Source organism: Oryctolagus cuniculus, chromosome 2 (assembly GCF_964237555.1).
Source record: "Oryctolagus cuniculus chromosome 2, mOryCun1.1, whole genome shotgun sequence".
NCBI lineage: Eukaryota > Metazoa > Chordata > Mammalia > Lagomorpha > Leporidae > Oryctolagus > Oryctolagus cuniculus.
In genome coordinates this window covers 178022058-178040726 of record NC_091433.1, presented here as the reverse complement: position 1 = coordinate 178040726, position 18669 = coordinate 178022058, and the positions used below count along the sequence as shown (strand labels likewise).

Genomic DNA, 18669 nt, shown 5'->3' with positions numbered 1-18669 from the left:
AGGATTAATTACCCTGTTGAGCCACGGTGCCAGCCCTGTGTCCTACATGTTACTTCCATTAACTACTTTTGGTCACGTAAACCTGTAGGTAAATAAATTTATCTCTCCCTCACTCCTCTGTCTTTCCTTTTCTTCTGCTGGCTGCTAAGCTAGGTCTTTCCCTCTTCATCTTAAAGAAAGAACAGAGAAGAGACTGATGTAGTAAAATAAGCCCTGGATTTTAGGGCCAAAATATCTGGGTTCTACCATTTATTAGTAATGTATCCTTGAACTATTAGCATGACGTTTTTCTTTTAATAAAATGAAGATGTAATGCCTCATTACAAGGATTATTGTGCTTACATGAAATAATCTAGGGAAGAATTTCATATGCTTCATTCTAGTGCTTTACTTTTTTTTTTACTTTAAGTTTATTTTTCAATTTGTGTGAAAGGCAGAGAGAGAGAAAAAAAGTCTTCTGTCAGCTGGTTAATTCTCTAAATGCCTGTAACAGCCAAGGCTGGACCAAAGCCAGGAGTCCAGAACTCCATTAGGGTCTCCCAGGTGAGTGGTAGGGACCCAAACACTTCAGCCATCATCTACTGCCTGCCTCCCAGGTGCGCATTAGCAGGAATTGGAAATGGAGGCAGGATCTGAACCCAGGCACTCTGATATTGGATGTGGGTGGTATCACAAGTAGCTGCTTAATGCTCTGTGCCACAATGTCTTTTCCTGCTTATCTTTAATTTTTAAAAATGTATTTTAAAATAAAATTATTGTATCTATTTAAGGTATACAATGTGTTATAAGATACATATATGTAGTAAAAGATTATTATGGTGAAACAAATTAACATGTCTATTACCTCACATGGTTATTCTTTCCCTACTCCTTGGCAAGAACAACTATCATCTACTCATTTAGCAAAAATACTGACTATAACACAGTGATATTAAGTGTTATGTCTCTAGGTTTGTTTATCCTACATATCTGCTATTTTTGTACCCTTTGATCTAAGCATCTCTCTTTGCCCCCACCCTGCCTCTGTAACCTCTATTTTATTCTCGATTCTGTATCTGTATATTTGATCTTTTTTTTTTATATAGAGTGCACATTTAAATGAGATCATGCAATATTTTTATGTCTCTGGCTTATTTCACTTGGGATAATACGGTCTTGTGTGCTATGGCAGATGTGAGATCACTTCCTTGTCAAGGCTGAGTGATAGCACACGTATATGGAAGTGTGGAAAGGTACAGGTGCTTTCCGTCTCCTGACCATTGTGATAATGCTACAAGGAGTGACAGGGCGGAGATGCTTGGGAGGTGGTAATTGCGTTGCCTTTGGTATATATCCAGGAGGGATTATTGAGCCATGTGATAAAATAGACCACCCTCAACCACAGCTTCACTCTCAGTGGTTTCAGTTACCTGTGGTCAACCGTGGTCTGAAAATACATTTATCTTGATTCTTTCAAGAGAGACCACACTCACATAACTTCTTATTATAATTGTTCTGTTGCTGTTGCTTTTCTTTCTGTGCGTAATTTAAAAATTAACATTATCATGTATATATATATAGGAAAAGGCATAGTATACATAGTGTTCTATACTACCCAGTTTCGGATATCCCCTGTGGTTCTTGGAATGCATCATTCTGAGCAGATAAGGGGGGACTAATGTAATTCGATTTTCAATGTCTTTAGGAACTTTTGCATCTTTTCCCGTGATGGTTACACTGATCTGTGTTGCCCCCAATGGTACTTAAGGATTCCCTTTTCTTCTATACCCCGGCCAATCCTTATTTTCTCTTGTCTTTCTGATAATAGCTATCCTAACTGTGTATGAGGTGCTATCACCTGGTGGCTTTGATTTGCATTTCCTTGATGAGAGTGATGTTGAACATTTTTTCATATATTTGTTAGTTATTTTTATGGCTCTTTGGAGAGATGCTTATTCAGATTCTTTACCCATTTTTATTAGAATGATTTGTTTTCTTTTGTGTCAGTTCTTAATAAATTTGGATATTAAATAAATGGTTTGAAAATATTTTTTCTTATCATTTTGTTGATAGTTTCCTTTATTGTACAGAGCTTTATAATTTGGTATAATCCCACTTATTTATTTTTTTAAAGATTTATTTATTTATTTGAAAGGCAGAGTTGCAGAGAGAGACACAGAGAGAGACAGTTGTCTTCCATCCACTTGTTCAGTCTCCAATTGGCCGCAACAGCTGGAATTGGGACATTTTGAAACCAGGAGCCAGGAGCTTCTTCCAAGTCTCCCATGCGGGTGCAGGGGCCCAAGCACTTGGGCAGTCTTCCACTGCTTTCCCAGGCCATAACAGAGAGTTAGATTGGAAAAGGAGCAGCCAGTACTGGAATCGGCTCCCATATGGGATGCCGACACGGCAGAGAGCAGCTTTACCCACCATACCACAGCGCCAGCCTCTCCCACTTATTTATTTTTACTTTTATAGTCTGAGGTTTTGGTGTGATACCCAAGAAATCATTGCCAAGGCCAGTATCAAGGAGCTTTTCCCTTGTGTTTTCTTTTAGGAATTTTATGACTACAGGTCTTACAGTTTAGGTGTTTTATCCTTTTTGGTTGATTACTGTGTGTAATGTAAGATAAGGGTCCAGTTTCATTCTTTTGCTTGTGGTAATCCTAAAAAAAGTCAAATAAACATTTAATCAATGCAAAAGAATATGGAGAAACACTAACATCTGAGGCTGCTCTACAGCAAACACTGATGTACTTGTCACCCACTATTTATATCTGGTTTGTTTCAAACCCAATATTGTACTTTTTAGGTCATTTACCATTTTAAATATTCATTTGGTACATTGTGTGGCCTACTCAGGTTTGTGTTATGAGCAAATGTGATGAATAAGTTTTTGAATTACTGGAGCAACTCATGGACAAAAATATTTACCAAGATAGTCTAAAGCAGAGCACATAGTCCTTGTCACTGTTTGAAAGTACTTAGTCAGCACTTTCAAAGACAGAGGGGTTTTTCTCTTTGTTCTCTCTTTTTTTTTAATAAGCTTCAGCTCTGCCTGAAAGTACTATTAACAACTTAATATTCTGTTACTTTCTGTGTACAGAGAGATGAGAGATAAATGTCAGATACGTATTCTTTTTAGTGTTGTCCTAACTAACCCACCTGAGTTCCTCTTGATGGTTAGACAAACATGGACACTCATATCTGTTAATTTTATGGGAAAGGAAAAACACCTGCCATATTTACAAGAGTGATATGACAAACTCTTAGACATTTCAGACTGTGGTAAAATATACACATTCTTCCATTTTAGCACATTGTAGATTTTTGAAAATTGGCCCTTAAGTGTTTCATTTTTTAAAAAGGTTTATTTATTTGAAAGGCAGAGTGACAGAGAAAGATTTTCCATCCATTGTTTCACTCCCTGAATGGCCACAACACTGAAACTAGGCCAGGCTGAAGCCTGGAGAAACTCTGTCCAGGTCTGCTACCGCAGGAACTCAAGCACTTGAGTTATCGTCATCTGCTTCCTGGTGTATTAGCAGGGGGCTGGTCAGAAGCAGAGTACCTGGTACTGAAACCTGCGCTCCGACAGGGAATGCAGGCAGCTCAAGAAGCAGCTTAACCTGCTGCACCTGCCCCTCTCATTGCAACGTACAGTCAACTATCAAGTTCTTTATTGCTTCTCAGAATTAGGATTTTATTAAATGACTTCAGACTGCAGATTACAAAGTGGTCACAATTGCCACTACAGGTTCCGTCAGTTTTGCAATTATCAGCTTGTTTTCCTGGTACCACATTTGTCTCTCATTGCCAGTGAGTAGAAAATCTGAAGGAGTGCTGGACAAAAGATATTCAATACAGCTTTGATTTAGGCAAAAAACAGTTTGTTTACCAGTAAGATCTTGAAAAGGATCACTGATTTAATGATTACAAACACCTTCCTGTTTGTGTTGTGATGGTTTTTGAGAGAATCTTTGTAATACTATGGATTTTTTAACCTAATCAGAGGTATTTATTTGGGGAAATAAAGACACATCTGATGAGCAGAAAAATCTTCTACTTCATTCAGCAATGTGGCCCTAGATCTATGTTTCAGATTTCTGTTTTTTTTTTTTTTTATCTTGTCTTTCTGGTAGCTTATGAATTTTTTTTTCATTATCCCCACCCTTTAAAAAAAAAAAGATTTATTTATCTATTTACTTGAGAGACAGAATTACAGACAGAGAGAGGGAGAGTCAGAGAGAGAGGTCTTCCATTCGCTGGTTTACTACCTAAATGGCTGCAATGGCTGGAACTGGGCCGATCTAAAGCCAGGAGCTTCTTTGGGTCTCCCACATGGGTGCAGGGGCCCAAGGACTCGGGCCATCTTCTACTGCTTTCCTAGGCTGTCAGCAGAGAACTGGATCGGAAGTGGAGCAGCTGGACAGTCATATGGGATGCTTGCGCCAGAGGTGTGGGCTTAACTTAATATACCATGGCACCTACCCCTATTCCTTTTTTTTTTTTTTTTTAAGATTTATTTATTTATTTGAAAGACAGACAGAGGGAGGGGCAGACACAAAGAGGGAGACATCTTTCTCTCTCTCTAACTCTGCCTTTCAAATAAACAAAATAAATCTTCAAAAAATAAAAATAAAGGGGTCTGCGTTCTGGTGTGGTGGGTAAAACCACCGCCTGTGATACTGGCATCCTCTCTAGGCAGCTGGCTGTTCCTGGCTGTTCCACTTCCCATCCAGCTCCCTGCTAAGATGCCTGGGAAAACAGCAGACGATGGCCCCTGCACCCATGTGGGAGTCCCAGATGAAGCTGCTCTCTTTGGCCTGGCCCAGCCTTGGAGTTTAGGGAGTGAATCAGTGAATGGAAGATCCTTCTCTCTCTAACTCTGTCTTTCAAATAAATAAAATAAATCTTAAAAAAAAAAATAAGAAGAAGAAAAGAAATCTTCCTTCTGCTGGTTCACTGCTCAGATGAAGCCAAGAGCCAGTCTCCTGCATGGGTGTCAGTGATTCATGTACTTGAACCATCTTTTGCTGCTTCTCAGGCACTTTACCAGGAAATTGAATTGGAAGCAGAAAAGCCGGGACTTGAACCAGGCCCTCCACTATAGTATGCAGGCATTCCATGTGGCTCCTTAACCTGCTGTGTCGCAGCACCCACCCCTTCATTATTCTTAATCTGGCTTTTGTTTATATTTACCAGGAATGCATCATCTATATGGAAGTTTAAACCTAATAAGGAACCTGCAGTGTCATTCAGACCACTCTGTCTCAGGCTCACTTACTTTGTACTTTCCTTTAAAATGGCCAAGTCCAGAATACATATATATTTAGATTGGGTTTATAGGATGTTTGCAAATCTGTTAAGTGCTGGTAGGGAAGGGAGATACTAAGAAATGTCTTGGAGGTGAGGTGAAGAAAATGTATTTATGAATATTTAAAATAGAAGATACCTTTGAAAGGGGGTGGATTGCTGTGTGGCCAAAGTCTTATGGGAATTTCTTATCCAATTTCTTTATAACCCTATATCAGCAATGTTATAGCCTCGTAATAAAAAATGATCTTACATCTCTTGAGTGGTATAGTGCAAGACTATCTAGAACAGAGACAACCCATTACCAAAAACAAACTGACAAAGATTTACTTTCCTTTTTTTTTTTTCCCTTCAGTATTTACAAGGATGGTGATTCAGAGAATAAGTCATAGGGACTCAGCATAAAGGGAAAAGTGGTGGGGATTATTAAGCAATGCTGTGGGGATGACCAGACCAGAATGGAACTAAAAGGGACAATTTTAAAAAAACAAACCAAAATTTACGTCAAACAATCAGAAGACACTGTTAACTAGAGTCAGAATAAGTCCTCAGTGTTTTGTTTTGTTTTGTTTTGTTTTTTTTTGCTTCTGTTTTGTTTTTTAGATTGATTTATTTATTTGAAAAGTGGAATCGCAGAGAGAGAGAGATCTTCCATCTGCTGGTTCATTCCCCAAATGGCCACAGTGGCCGTAGCTGGGCCAATCCGAAGCCAGCAGCTTCTTCTGGTCTCCCACGTGGGTGCAGGGTCCCAAGCACTTGGACCATCTTCTACTGCTTTCCCAGGCCATAGTAGAGAACTGGATCAGAAGTGGAACAGCCTATGTGGGATGCCAGCACTGCAGGTGGGGGCTTTACCCGACATGCCACAGTGTTAATCCTGTAAGAAAAGTAACTTTTGAAAGGATTCTAGTAAAAGTCAGATCTTTTTGACAGACCTCAAATGACCAGTTAAATATGGAAATTCATATAGGCTGATGGAACTCAAAATAATCCTTATGCTTATGTAACACCTTCCAGAGAAAGTTCAGGTGTCTTAGAAACAAAGAGCCCAGCATCATGCAAGTTTGATGAAAACTGCAAACGTGTGTGATAGGAATGTGGTTGGTGTCCGTGGTGACTCCAGGGTTGCTTTTCTCCGTTTTCCTTCTTTGCGAGCTCGGGAATGTTGGTTCGTCTGATGAAATTACAGACTATATCCATAAAAACGAACAAGTCATTTTTGTATATGTTATTTGGTCACATGGTGAAGTGAGTATGTGGCCTGATTGAGTGCGTTTCACCTTTCAGTCCCTAGTTTGAGCACCAGTAGCTGCTTCTGAGAGCAGTCGTCTTCAAAGGCAAGTCCTGGTAGGGTGCTCAGAGACTACAACTTGGCAATATAGTGTATCGAGAGTTTTCATTTCAAGCAGTTAAGATGGTATTCAACTTACCAAAGCTTCTAAAGACATTAATAATGTTAGAATAATCAGTGACATTGAATGAGCTTTGGGATGGGAATCAAAGACCTGACACTGACCCTGTCCAGAGTTCTGAGCTTGAGCTGGTTTACCACTCTAGGATGCAGTTCTTTAATCTGTAATGTGAGGATATTGATGTGATTTTTAAAAAAAAAAATCTTTTCTAGCTTAAAAGTCTGTGACTATAACTTTTATAACTTTCTCACCACCTCTACCTGTCTGTGTATACTTTCTTGCCTTGTTTTCTTGGAGGAAAAGTTAAGGGCCAGTTCATGTGAGCTTGAAAGTTTCCCTTCCTAAGTCCTTCAGTTTTGTTTGTATTCATTCATTTATCCAGCAAACGTGTATTTGGCATCTACAAGATTTCGGTTTCTTTTAGGTTCTAAGAAGAGAAAGATGAAGGCATCTGATTTTGTGCTTTCTAATACCAGTTTGGGCCAACTTAAAGATTGTGTTACTAAGAGAACTGCATGTGGGAATGTGGGTCTGCTAGATTGGGAAATACGCTTAGAAGACCAGGCACTGAGAATCCTGTCTCGTGGCAGATTCTGCTCCTCCTGTACTAGGAGATGCAGATTGTTCCCCAAGTAAGTGGGACTGAAAGGCAGCAGCCTGTGACAGAATCCTGAATACCAAGATAGGGATTTCCAAGTGTTTCAGGAAAGCCAGCACCATGAGAGAACCAACAGAAGAACTTAGGGTCAAGTTAAGTTACTAGAACAGAGTTCTACAATAAATGTTGTTAATGATTTTATTGTAACTTTAACAAAAATAAGTGATTAGAGAACAATAATAGATGATTATTAAAAAGAATGAATCAGAGATCTGGGGGTTGGAAAATGTAGTTGTGGAAATGGAATAATCTGTTTTGTGCTATGGTGAGTGGATTAGAGCGTGCATGGTTAGTGGCGGGGAAAGCTGGCATTTTTTGGTGATTACTCATGCAATGAGATCTTAAACTATGATGGTAAAAATAGGGATACGACTGAGGAAATAAATGCAAGGGATGTTAAAAATGTAGAATTAAGACTGGGTGTAGGGATGATAGCAGGAGATTCTAGTCTAGATATTCTAGAATATTTATTTAATTATTTATTTACAAGGCAGAACGAGGTGTGGGGAGATATCTTCCATTCACTGGTTCACTCCCCAAATGGCTGCAACAGCTAAGCCTGGACCAGGAGCTAAGACTGCATCCCCATCTCCCACATGGTTGGCATGGGCACAAGTACTTGGGCCATTTTCCATTGCCTTTCCAGGTGCATTAGCAGGAGGCTGGATGGGAAGCAAAGCAGCTAGGACTCAAACTGTCACTCTAAATATGGGATGTTGGCCTAGCAAGTGGTGGCTTGTTTGGTTGAATAGAGATAATATTGCCGGAAACTATGGTAGCAAATTCAAAAGGAGAAGCAGTTTTTGAGGTGAGAATGGAGACTACTATTTCACTTGAACATGTTGATATTGAAGTGTTTGAGATAACCATACAGAAAAGTGGGGAAGTCTGTGATGCTACTAGATATATGGATTTTAAATACAAATGTTGAGATTTGAGCAAGATTTGGAAGTCATAAGTGTGTGATAAGGGTACTTGGTCTCATGTTCACAGGTGAGGTTGCACAGACTGAGACCAGGTGACCACTAGCCTTTGAGAGGTAAGAGGAAGAAGAGAAGCCAGCACAAGGAAAGGAAGGGGAGAATCGTTGAAGAGTGAGATGTGAATCAAGAACAGCATCAAGGAAATCAGAGAAGTAAGGGGGTGGTCAACAGTGCCAGATTACCAAAGGGTAAATAAATACCGAGTAGCCATTTGGCAAGAGCCGCTCTAGTGGTGGTGAGTCTAAAACCAGATTGCAGTACACCAGAAAATAAATGGGAGGTAAGGTGGTGGAGGCTGTGAGCATATTCTGTAGACACATTTGTAGAGGAGTGACAGCTGTGAGAGTTGGGTTATGGAATGCTAGGCAGGGTGAAGGGGAGAATGTTGTTCCAAAGTCCTGTCGTCTTCAGCCTCTGTCCTTCTCTGTTTCTTACCTATTTGCTGCTGGCATTGTCAGGTGTTACCTCCTTCCATTTTATGCTTACACTTTTTTCTTAACCATGTTTTTGTAGCACCAATTTTCTCTTCGTCTGGGAAGTTTCATAGGATATTTTGGAGCCTGGTTCATCTGTTCCTATATGGTCTGTCTCCTTAGGAACTCGATACCACAACTTTCAAAGTGTAGAATTGTGCTCTTGTGTCTTCAACTTGACCACAGTGTCACTCTAAAGATGTTCAGTTAGGGTCCATGAAAATCAGCTGCACAAATACAGGGCAGAGGACTCTTGTTCTAGACTATTTCTTGGAAACTTAAAGACTTGTTCAGGAGAGGGAGAAAAATGATGAGAGTAAGCCTGCTGGTGGTCTACTCAGGATCTATTCTCCTCTTCTCCCTTAGTAACGTAACTGCTATATGTGGTCATATCATTGAGCCTAGATTTAAAACAACATTGTCTAGTGACTAAAAACAGAAGTCTTTGGGTAGGGTTTCCAGGAGACCTTTTTAAAGGAGATGAACTCATCTGGAAAGCTTCAGAAAGAGCTCTTGTTCATGTCTCCTCTCTGCAGCCCGAGACGCGCTGTGCCTGCTGGGTGCAGTAGTCGTCTTTTGGCTATGAGATGACTTGTGAGTGTTAACAGCATGGGGTCAAGGAAAATAGGAAAGTAGAATGAGCAGGGGTTCATGGTGGTCATATAGTTGCACCTGTATGCTGAGATACCTTCCTGTAGACCTCTGACGTGACAGGAAAACAAACCTCTCTTTCCTAGAAGCCACAGGTATTTATTTGTTCATGTGCAGCTGACCCTAACCCCTGGTGACAGAGAACCAGTTGGCTGCCTGGATTAGAGCTGTTACTGAGGCCAGCTTTAGCAGTCTCCTCTGCTGGCACAAGGAGGGAGGTCCAGCCTGTGCAGCCACAGGCGGAAAAGGGGTTGTGGCCCTCATTGGTTTTGAGTTTCCAAGTCTGACATAAAGGTGAGGTTTTCTGAAAAATATCTCAACATAGATCTAAATAATACTTGAGAGAGCCTTTCTCACCTTGTGGTTCTGGAAGAACTTGGCCATCCTATTAGTTGTTGTGAGCAAGCAGAAAATCTCAAGAGATAAGAAGACTTGGATGGCACCGTGGCTCACTAGGCTAATCCTCCATCTGCGGTGCCGGCACCCTGGGTTCTAGTCCCAGTCGGGGCCCTGGATTCTGTCCCGGTTGCCCCTCTTCCAGTCCAGCTCTCTGCTGTGGCCCAGGAGTGCAGTGGAGGATGGCCCAAGTCCTTGGGCCCTGCACCCGTGTGGGACACCAGGAGAAGCACCTGGCTTCTGGCTTCGGATCGGCGCAGTGCGCCGGTCGAAGCGCGCCGGCTGCAGCAGCCATTGGGGGGTGAACCAAGGAAAAAGGAAGACCTTTCTCCTCTCTGTCTCTCTCATTCTGCCTGTCAAAAAAAAAAAAAAAAAAAAAAAAAAAAGACGACTCAGCAGTTGAGTGAGCTGCATTTCCATGGCAGATAACTGCCAGTGAAATAGTTTTGACATTGCGCCAAATGTAAATAATTCAAATTCTGAGATCAGATGAGATTTAAGAGGGGATTGTTAGGAACAAAGGGCATTTTGAGAACAGGGAAAAGCTTTTGGAAAAACAAAGTCATCCTTGAATAAATGTAGTGAAGAGTAGATTGGAAATGCCAGGGAAAAAAACCTGGTGAATTAGAAGGCTAGTTCAAGTGATGTTCCAGAGTTATGGGTTGATCAAGATGGAATTTATGATAAAAAGGATTAGACACGGTAGATAGATGCAAGAGATCTGGTATGCCGTAAGCTGGCTGTTCTAGATGGAAAGAACAGAGATAACATATGGGTAGTCAAGAAGTACTCAAAATGTTGGAAATGTTGCGTTTTAAACTCGCTAAAGTTACTAAATTCATATATTTAAAAGAAGTGCCAAATGAATGGGATTAGCGAATGGACTAGTCACATTTCTGATGTTCAAGAATAAAAGAGAAACTACTACAGGTATTTCAAGGAGAAAACCAAATGATTTTCCAGGGAAACATAATCAGATTGGAATTCAGTCTTCCATTTAATGAAAAATGCCATAGGAGCCGGCATTGTGGCATAGCAGGTAAAGATACCACCTGTGATGCTGGTATCTTATGGGCACCAGTTCAAGTCCTGGCTGCTCCACTTCCTATCCAACTCCCTGCTAATGTACCTGAGAAACCAGTGGAAGATGGCGCAAATATTTGGTCCCTGCACCCATGTGGTAGACCTGAATAAAGCTCCTGGCTTCTGCCTGGCCCAGCTGTGATTGTTGCAGCCATTTAGGGAGTGAACCAGCAGATGGAAGATCTCCCTCTCTGTCTCTCTGTCTCTCCTCTTTTCTCTGTAACTCTGACTTTCAGATGAATAAATAAATCTTTAAAAAAAGATGCTGGAGTAGAGAATTTGAGGTCTTTGGATTTATAGACTAGTAAAATTCTAGTAGAAAATTTAGATGATTATCATATTACCAAGCTTTTCCATTGTATCGAATAACACTGACACATTTTCATTTACTATGTTGAAGGCTAGTAAAAACTTCATCACCAAGTAGCATTGGTGGAGTTTGGGAACCACTGTTGTAGGTGACATTGGTCTCCGCAAGGTTGTGAGAGAAAAGTGTAACTTCAGAGTTTTATACTTTGCCACAACTGTCATTCACTTGCGATGGTTAAAGAGATTTTCATATAGATGATTTCAGAAATTATTCTAGCTTTGTACTTTTTCTGAAGAAAGTACCCAAGGAAATACCCTTTTTTTTTTTTTAAGATTTATTTTATTTATTTGACAGAGTTATAGAGCGAAATAGAGCCAGAGAGAGAGAGAAATCTTCCATCCACCGGTTCACTCCCCAAATGACCGCAACGGCCAGAGCTGAGCTGACCTGAAGCCAGGAGCTTCCTCCGGGTCTCCCACGTGGGTGTGGGGGCCCAAGGACTTGGGCTATCTTCTACTGCCTTCCCAGGCCATAGCAGAGAGCTGGATCAGAAGTGGAGCAGCTGGGACTTGAACCAGTGCCCATATGGGATGCCGGCACTGCAGGCCGTGGCTTTAATCCACTGCGCCTCAGCGCCAGCCCTGGAAATACTCTTTAATAAACTTAAGAGACTAATATTAAACACACCTTTCATAAGAAATTTCATTTTTATTACCTGTAAATAGTGATTAAACTGTTTAACTTAATAAGACACAGAAATAGCAAAAATAAAAACTCAGAAGTTTTATCTTAAGCATGTATTATATTCTTGTTGTGTGTTAGGCAGAGAACTAGTCTCTGGTGATACAGTGATCAACATGATAGTGTGAATTTTTACCCTGATGGTGCTTATAGTCTAGTGAGGAATAAAAAACCCAGGTAGTAACAGTGCAGTGTGATGGATGCTGCACTGGATGGACTACATGGTTGTGTTAGTCTCTTTCTTGTTAGTATAACACAGAGCCACAGACTGGGTAATTTATAAAGAAAAGAAATTAAGCTTGGGGACCATGTGTTGTAAAGACCCTCTTGCTATGTGATAACATGGCAGAAAGCATCACATGGTTGGGGTGGGGGACTGACCCTGAGCTATTGCCCTGTAACAGATTCCATCAACATATGAATTTGAGGATTAAGTTTCCAACTTAGGAGCTACTTTGGAGGATGGTTCAAGCCATAACAATGATAGAATGTAGCATAGAGCAGGAGCCCTAAATGCAGATTGGTGATGGTGGCAGGGAGGACAGAGAGGGCTTTCTGAAGGAACATCTGAGTTGAAATTGAGAAGATTCAGGTTCATTGAATGTGGAGTGTACACAGTGAAAGAAACAAACAGATGATGCTAGATTGGTAGCTAGGGACCATGTCATTCAGGACCTCGAGAGCAGTGTCATAGTGTCATGGTTTCATCCTGAGAAGAAGGAATGGGAAATTATTGGAAGATTTTTAATAATGAAAAGATGATATAATCTAGTTTTTTTTTTTTTTTTTAAAGAAAGATTGTTCAATGAATTGGAATGGTTTAGAATGGATTAGAGCCATTGAAAATTGAAGGTAGGGAGATCAGTTAGGTGATTATCTTCTTTATTTATTCTAACAATAAACATTTTTAATTGAGAAATAATGTTCAGCTGACTATGTTCAGATCATAGGGCTGGAGAGAAGTAGGAGGGTGGTGTTTAGAAAGATTTAGCTTTGGTGGTTAGATATTAGGGAGATACAAAGGGAACAGGATGGACTTGACCTTAAATTTTTGTCTGATGCAGAGAAAACAGGTAGATGATGTTGCCATTCAGTAGGCATTCGGAGGAGGAGATTAGGGTGAGATGATGCGTTCAGTTCGAGGAGCCTGTAGAACATCTAAGTTGATAGGAAGTGGGTTTGAAGTTCAGGATAGAGTTCTGTGCTGGAGATGCTGATTTAGAAAGTACCTAAAGTCCTGCATATGAAGTATCACTCAGAGTGTCCAGAGAGAGAAGAGAGATGATCTAAGCCAAAGATCATAGGAACACGTATTTCTAAAATGAGGATTCTACTGACTTTAAGAAGAAAAAGGTAGCACAAAAATTCAGGAGAGTTAGGGCTAAGAATTCTGAAATTATGGTGTATTTGTATATTGAGATTAATAAATAAATAAATAAGTGGTGGACGGGCTGGGTGGGAGCCAGGTTTCTCATTTTTGGGGGACTGAGGTTACAGATAACCATAGGCTGGGGAGGCTGCAGTGAACCATGCCATACCTAATGAGCAGTATGAACTCATATGTAACTTACTATATGAGAAGATAAGCATAGAGATAGTGGTAGATATGCATGTATATGTGGCCTAGTATACATGGATTTATTTCCTAGCTCTGTCTGCTGAGTGGGCCTAGAAGCAATGACACCCCAAGAGTGTGAGATACCATTCTCCAACAAATAAAATCCTTGGAATATAGTTGACTTGAGGGTTGGGGCAGAGACCGTGTGAGATGAGCCTGGAATATCTTATAATGCCGAAAAGTAAGAAAATACTAAAAGCCCAAAAGGATAGGGGCTTGGTGAAAGAATACAGGAACCGATCGGGTAGAATATCCAATGACCAAAACTGGAATAACTTGACCAATAAAATGAATAACGAAATATTAAATTATAACCCAAAGCATAAATATCCCCATGTCCATACTAACTAAAATAAGTGAATAAATAAATATCCACATTTATTTATCTTGTAAAGAAGAATTGCAAATAATTTGTGCAGACACTCCCGAAACTCAAGGAGGTGGACCTTAACTCCCCAACTCTCCCAGGTGTGGGCTACCAGTAATTACCAAGAGGAAATGGGTGTTTGTGTGGATTCTGTTTAAAAGATCAGATAAGTTAAGGACCAAGGTGTTTTCATGGACTATAGCATTAAAGAATATTGGTGATCTCAGTATGAACAGTTCTAGGACAGAGGCAGATTCTTGGGCTCTGCATTTATGTGATTGTAACATTACTGTGTGTTCTTACTAGAAAGATTTAATCACCAACTGACAGCTATTTAGTGTCTGTCAGAAGCTCACATAAGGCATCAGATATAAGGAAGACAGTCTAATGAATATCTTAATTATGCATTCATCTATTTCTTATATTAAGTCTTCAGAGAAAAACGTATCAAGGCCATGTCATCTCCATCTCCCTTGACATGAAGATGTCAGTGCAAGTTCTGATTTAATGAATGTCATCTGTCTGTATAGAATCTTTTTGTAAGAAAATCATTTGAATGATGTGCTTTTTCTAAAATTATATTTGAAACTAGTCCACTAGGTTCATTATTCTTTGTACAAGTGCATACAGTTCAGAGACAAAATTTGCATGCTTTATTCTTATCAGAAAATGGAAACTTGTAAAACGTCCTAATTTTGACAGTGTTTAATTTGCTGATATCATGAGCTAAATAGTAACGTTTCAGTTGCCTATTGCTATATAACAAATCAAACTTTGCAGTTAAAAAATGATTTCTTATTTTTATAGTTCTATGGGTCAGGTATTTTTTTTTTCTTTTTTTAGAGATTTCTTTGTTTATTTAAAGGTGAAGTTAAAGAGGCAGAGAGAGAGAGAGAGAGGTCTTCCATACACTGGTTCACTCCCCAAATGTCCACAATGGCCGGATCTGGGCTATTCTGAAGCCAGGAGCTGGAGCTTCTTCCAGGTCTCCCACGCTGGTGCAGGGCCCCAAGGACTTGGGCCATCTTCTGCCTTTCCAGGCCATAGCAGAGAGCTGGATCAGAAGTGGAGCAGTCAGGACTTGACCCAGTACCCATGTGGGATGCCGGCACTGCAGGTGGCAGCTTTACCTGCCGTGCCACAGTGCCAGATCCCGGGTCAGGGGTTGATAGGGGAGTCAGCTCCACAGGGCGTCAGCTGAGATCACTGAGTGTGGCTGGTCTAGGCTGGGTAGGCTAAGTCTCCCTCATGTGTCTGACATTTCCGTTTGTGTCCTCACGGACTCCCCATGGCATTTCTTACATGGCTTTGGCTTCCAAGAAGGAGAAAGGGGAAGCTGCCAGTCCTCCAGGTCTCTGAAGTTTAACATTGTCATGTCCACTACATCTTGTTGGTCAAAACATGTCACAAAGCCAGCCATTATTCAAAGGACTGGGAAAAAAAAGTCCCATCTCTGGATGGGTGGAGTAACCTGTGCACACTGGAAAGGAAGGAATTAAGGGCAGCCATCTTTGAAGGAGAGCATGTGGCCCTAGCATCTACCACAGTATCTAATCTTTTTGTTTTATTTACATAGTTTTATTGTGATTAATGCTGTTTACCCTGTATCTTAACTTATAACAAATTCAAGATGACTTAGAAACTAGGTTAGCAATCTTAAATCAAAAATTATTACCTTAATTTAAAAGAAGAGTTTCTGGGTTAATGGGAGGCCTGCTGAAACTTTTTTGTTGTCACTTACTATAATTTATTTTGCATTAATATGTATTTTATATTAGCTGAAAATTTTCCAGAACATCTTTGCTTAGTAATTGGAGCCATACTATACATGAATTTGCTGCTACTTCTTAGTGTCCCCTGATTGGAAAGCTTATAGATGCATATCATTTTTTCTTTTAATATTGATTTATGTATTAGAAAGGCAGAATGACAGAGAAAGAGATTTTCCATCCTCTGGTTCACTCCCCAAATGGTTCCAACAGCTGGGTCTGGCCAGGCTGAAGCTGGGGACCAGGAACTGTATCTGTTTTTCTCATGTGGGTAGCAGGGACCCAAGCACTTGGGCCATAATCCATTGCTTTATTCGGAATACTGGATTGGAAGTAGAGTAGTTGGGACTCAAACTGGCACTCTAGCATGGGGTGCCAGCATTGCAAGCAGTAAAAGCTGCTGCACCACAACACTGACCCCAGAAATTAAAATTTTTGATGGAATCTTACTTATCATTTTTAAAAGATGGTTCATGCTTTTTGTGTTATTTGTAAAAACTTTTTTAGGGGTTAGCAAACCATGACCTGATTGAGCCCACTATTGGTTTTGTAAATAAAATGTTACTTGAACCCAGACAATTTGTTTACATGGTGTTTACAGCTGTTTTCATGCTACAGTGGCACAAAGCCTCAAATATGTACTTTCTGGTCTTTTGCAGAATGAGTTTGCCAACTCCTGAGTTGACCTAGAGTCCCAAAGATCTTCTCCTACGCTTTCCTCTAGAAGTTTTATAGTTTTGCATTTTTTATGTTTATGTTTACTAATTTTTGTTTAAGATGTGAGGTATGGATTTGGGGTAAAGCTGGCTCTTTTTTTTCCCCCTATATGTGTCACCAATTTTTCTAGCACCATTGCTTGCAAAACCAATTCTTTTTCTCTTGAATTACCCTGGTGCTTTCGTTGAAAATCAATTGACCAAGAATATGTAAATTTGTTTCTAGACTGTCCCCTCTGTTCCATTGATCTTACGTTTATCTTTATGCCAGAATCACAGTGTCTGCATCATTACAGCTTTATAGGAAGTCTTACAATTGAGTAGTGTAAGTCTTCTAACTTTTTCTTCTTTAAAGTTGTTTTGATTATTCTAGGTTCTTTCCATTTACATATAAGTTTTAGAATCAGCTTGTCTGGGGTGTTTCTAATCCCATCTTACATGATAAAGTGATCATATCAAGTATGGAATTGATCATATAGATAGGATTAAATGTCAAAGGGATCACATAAATAAGCCCAAGTGTCTGGTAATAACAATAGGTAGAATTACAAAGGAGAGAAAGTTCCAACATGGGAAGCAGGCCACACAGCAGACTCATAGAATGACAATTGAGAATTTTTCCTCATGTATTTCTTTTTTTTTTTTTTTTTAAAGATTTATTTACTTGAAAGTCAGAGTCACACAGAGAGAGAAGGAGAGGCAGAGAGAGAGAGGTCTTCCATCCCCTGGTTCACTCCCCAGATGATCGCAATGGCTGGAGCTGCGCAGATCTGAAGCCAGGAGCCAGGAGCTTCTTCCAGGTCTTCCATGTGGCTGCAGGGGCCCAAGGACTTGGGCCATCTTCTGCTACTTTCCCAGGCCATAGCAGAGAGCTGGATCGGAAGTGGAGCAGCCGGGACTTGCACCGGCACCCATTTGGGATGCTGGCACTGCAGGTGGCAGCTTTACCTGCTACGCCACAGCACCAGCCCCTCCCACTTTTTTTTTTTTTCCTATAAAAGTTATGTAATGCTAGTTTGATTTCTTACTTAAATGCTTGGTAGAATGCACCAAGGAAGCCATTTGTCATGTAATTTTGTTCATGGGAATATTTTAAATTTTGAATTAAAGGTCCTTAATATATCAACTATTCTTGTCTGATTTCTGGAACTTAGTAGTTATCTAGTTGTAGAATTTGTTACCATAAGGTTGTTCAATGAAAAGAGAGCATCACGAGAGTTCTTGTAGACACTGTTGTCTCCCCTGCGCCCTACCCATTATCTGCAGGGGATATGCTCCAAGACCCGCAGTGGGTTCCTGAAACTGTGAACAGTGCCGAGTCCTATATGTGCTGCGTTTTCTCCTGTATACACATGAAACACAAAGTTAATGCCCTTCCCTTCATAATTAAGCACTTACATACTGTAACTGTAACTTTTGCAATTTGAAGTGAGATAGAAAAGCTAAAGTGAATTTTTTTTCCTTCCTCACAATTTTACAAATAGAAGACTCATTCTTACCATAGACCTTAGCAACTTCAACTTCAGCATGCAATTTTGTTTGTTTTTTTCTTTAGTGGTTGCTGTATGTCATGGTTTCTCAGCCCAGGCACTATTGAGAGTTGGCCTGGATCATTTTTTTGGTTCAGGGGTGGCTCTCTTTTATGTGTGTTGAATATGCTGTGTATAAATACAAGCTGTGTATTAGCAAGGACTTGGACCATCTTCTACTGCTTTCCCAGGCCATAGCAGAGAGCTGGATGGGAAGTGGAGCAGCCGGGACTCGAACCGGCACCCATATGGGATGCCAGCACTGCAGGCAGCGGCTTTACCTGCTATGCCACAGCGCTGGCCCCAGTGATGGGTCTTTCTTAGTCTTCTGTCCTTGCATCCTGTGGCAGTCAAACTCGGCCATGTCTTTGTGGTTAGTCCTTCCCCTTCTCTGGTGGTAGTACATCTCTCCTTGGTGTCAGCGTAGGATCTTCTGCCTGAGACTCTTCTTGTCTCCCCAGCAGCAGGTGTGTGTGTGTGTGTGTGTGTGTGTGTGTGTGTGTTTCCTCTCTCCTCTCCTAGCAACAGTATTGAGTTTTTTTTTTTTTTTTTGCCTGTGTTGCATGACAGAGTGTTCTTAGACCTCTCCCACAGGGGCAGAAGCATTTTACTTCTGATTCTCCCCCTGAAGCCTTGGCTTTCTTCCAGGACCTTGGAGCGCGCGGTTT

At 40.6% G+C, this 18669-nt stretch overlaps 1 protein-coding gene across 4 annotated transcripts in view; it reads left to right on the top strand.

Annotated features, from left to right (window-relative positions):
• NCOA1 (nuclear receptor coactivator 1) overlaps positions 1 to 18669 on the top strand; it is a 262467-nt gene that overhangs the window by 39126 nt on the left and 204672 nt on the right. The window contains exon 1 of one of the 4 annotated variants that reach the window (XM_070069365.1): positions 8364 to 8500. The exons of the other annotated variants lie outside the window; for them this stretch is intronic. The gene's annotated coding sequence lies outside the window, so the exon portion shown is untranslated. Of the gene's footprint in view, positions 1 to 8363; positions 8501 to 18669 lie in introns of those variants that run through there. 4 annotated transcript variants of the gene reach the window in all.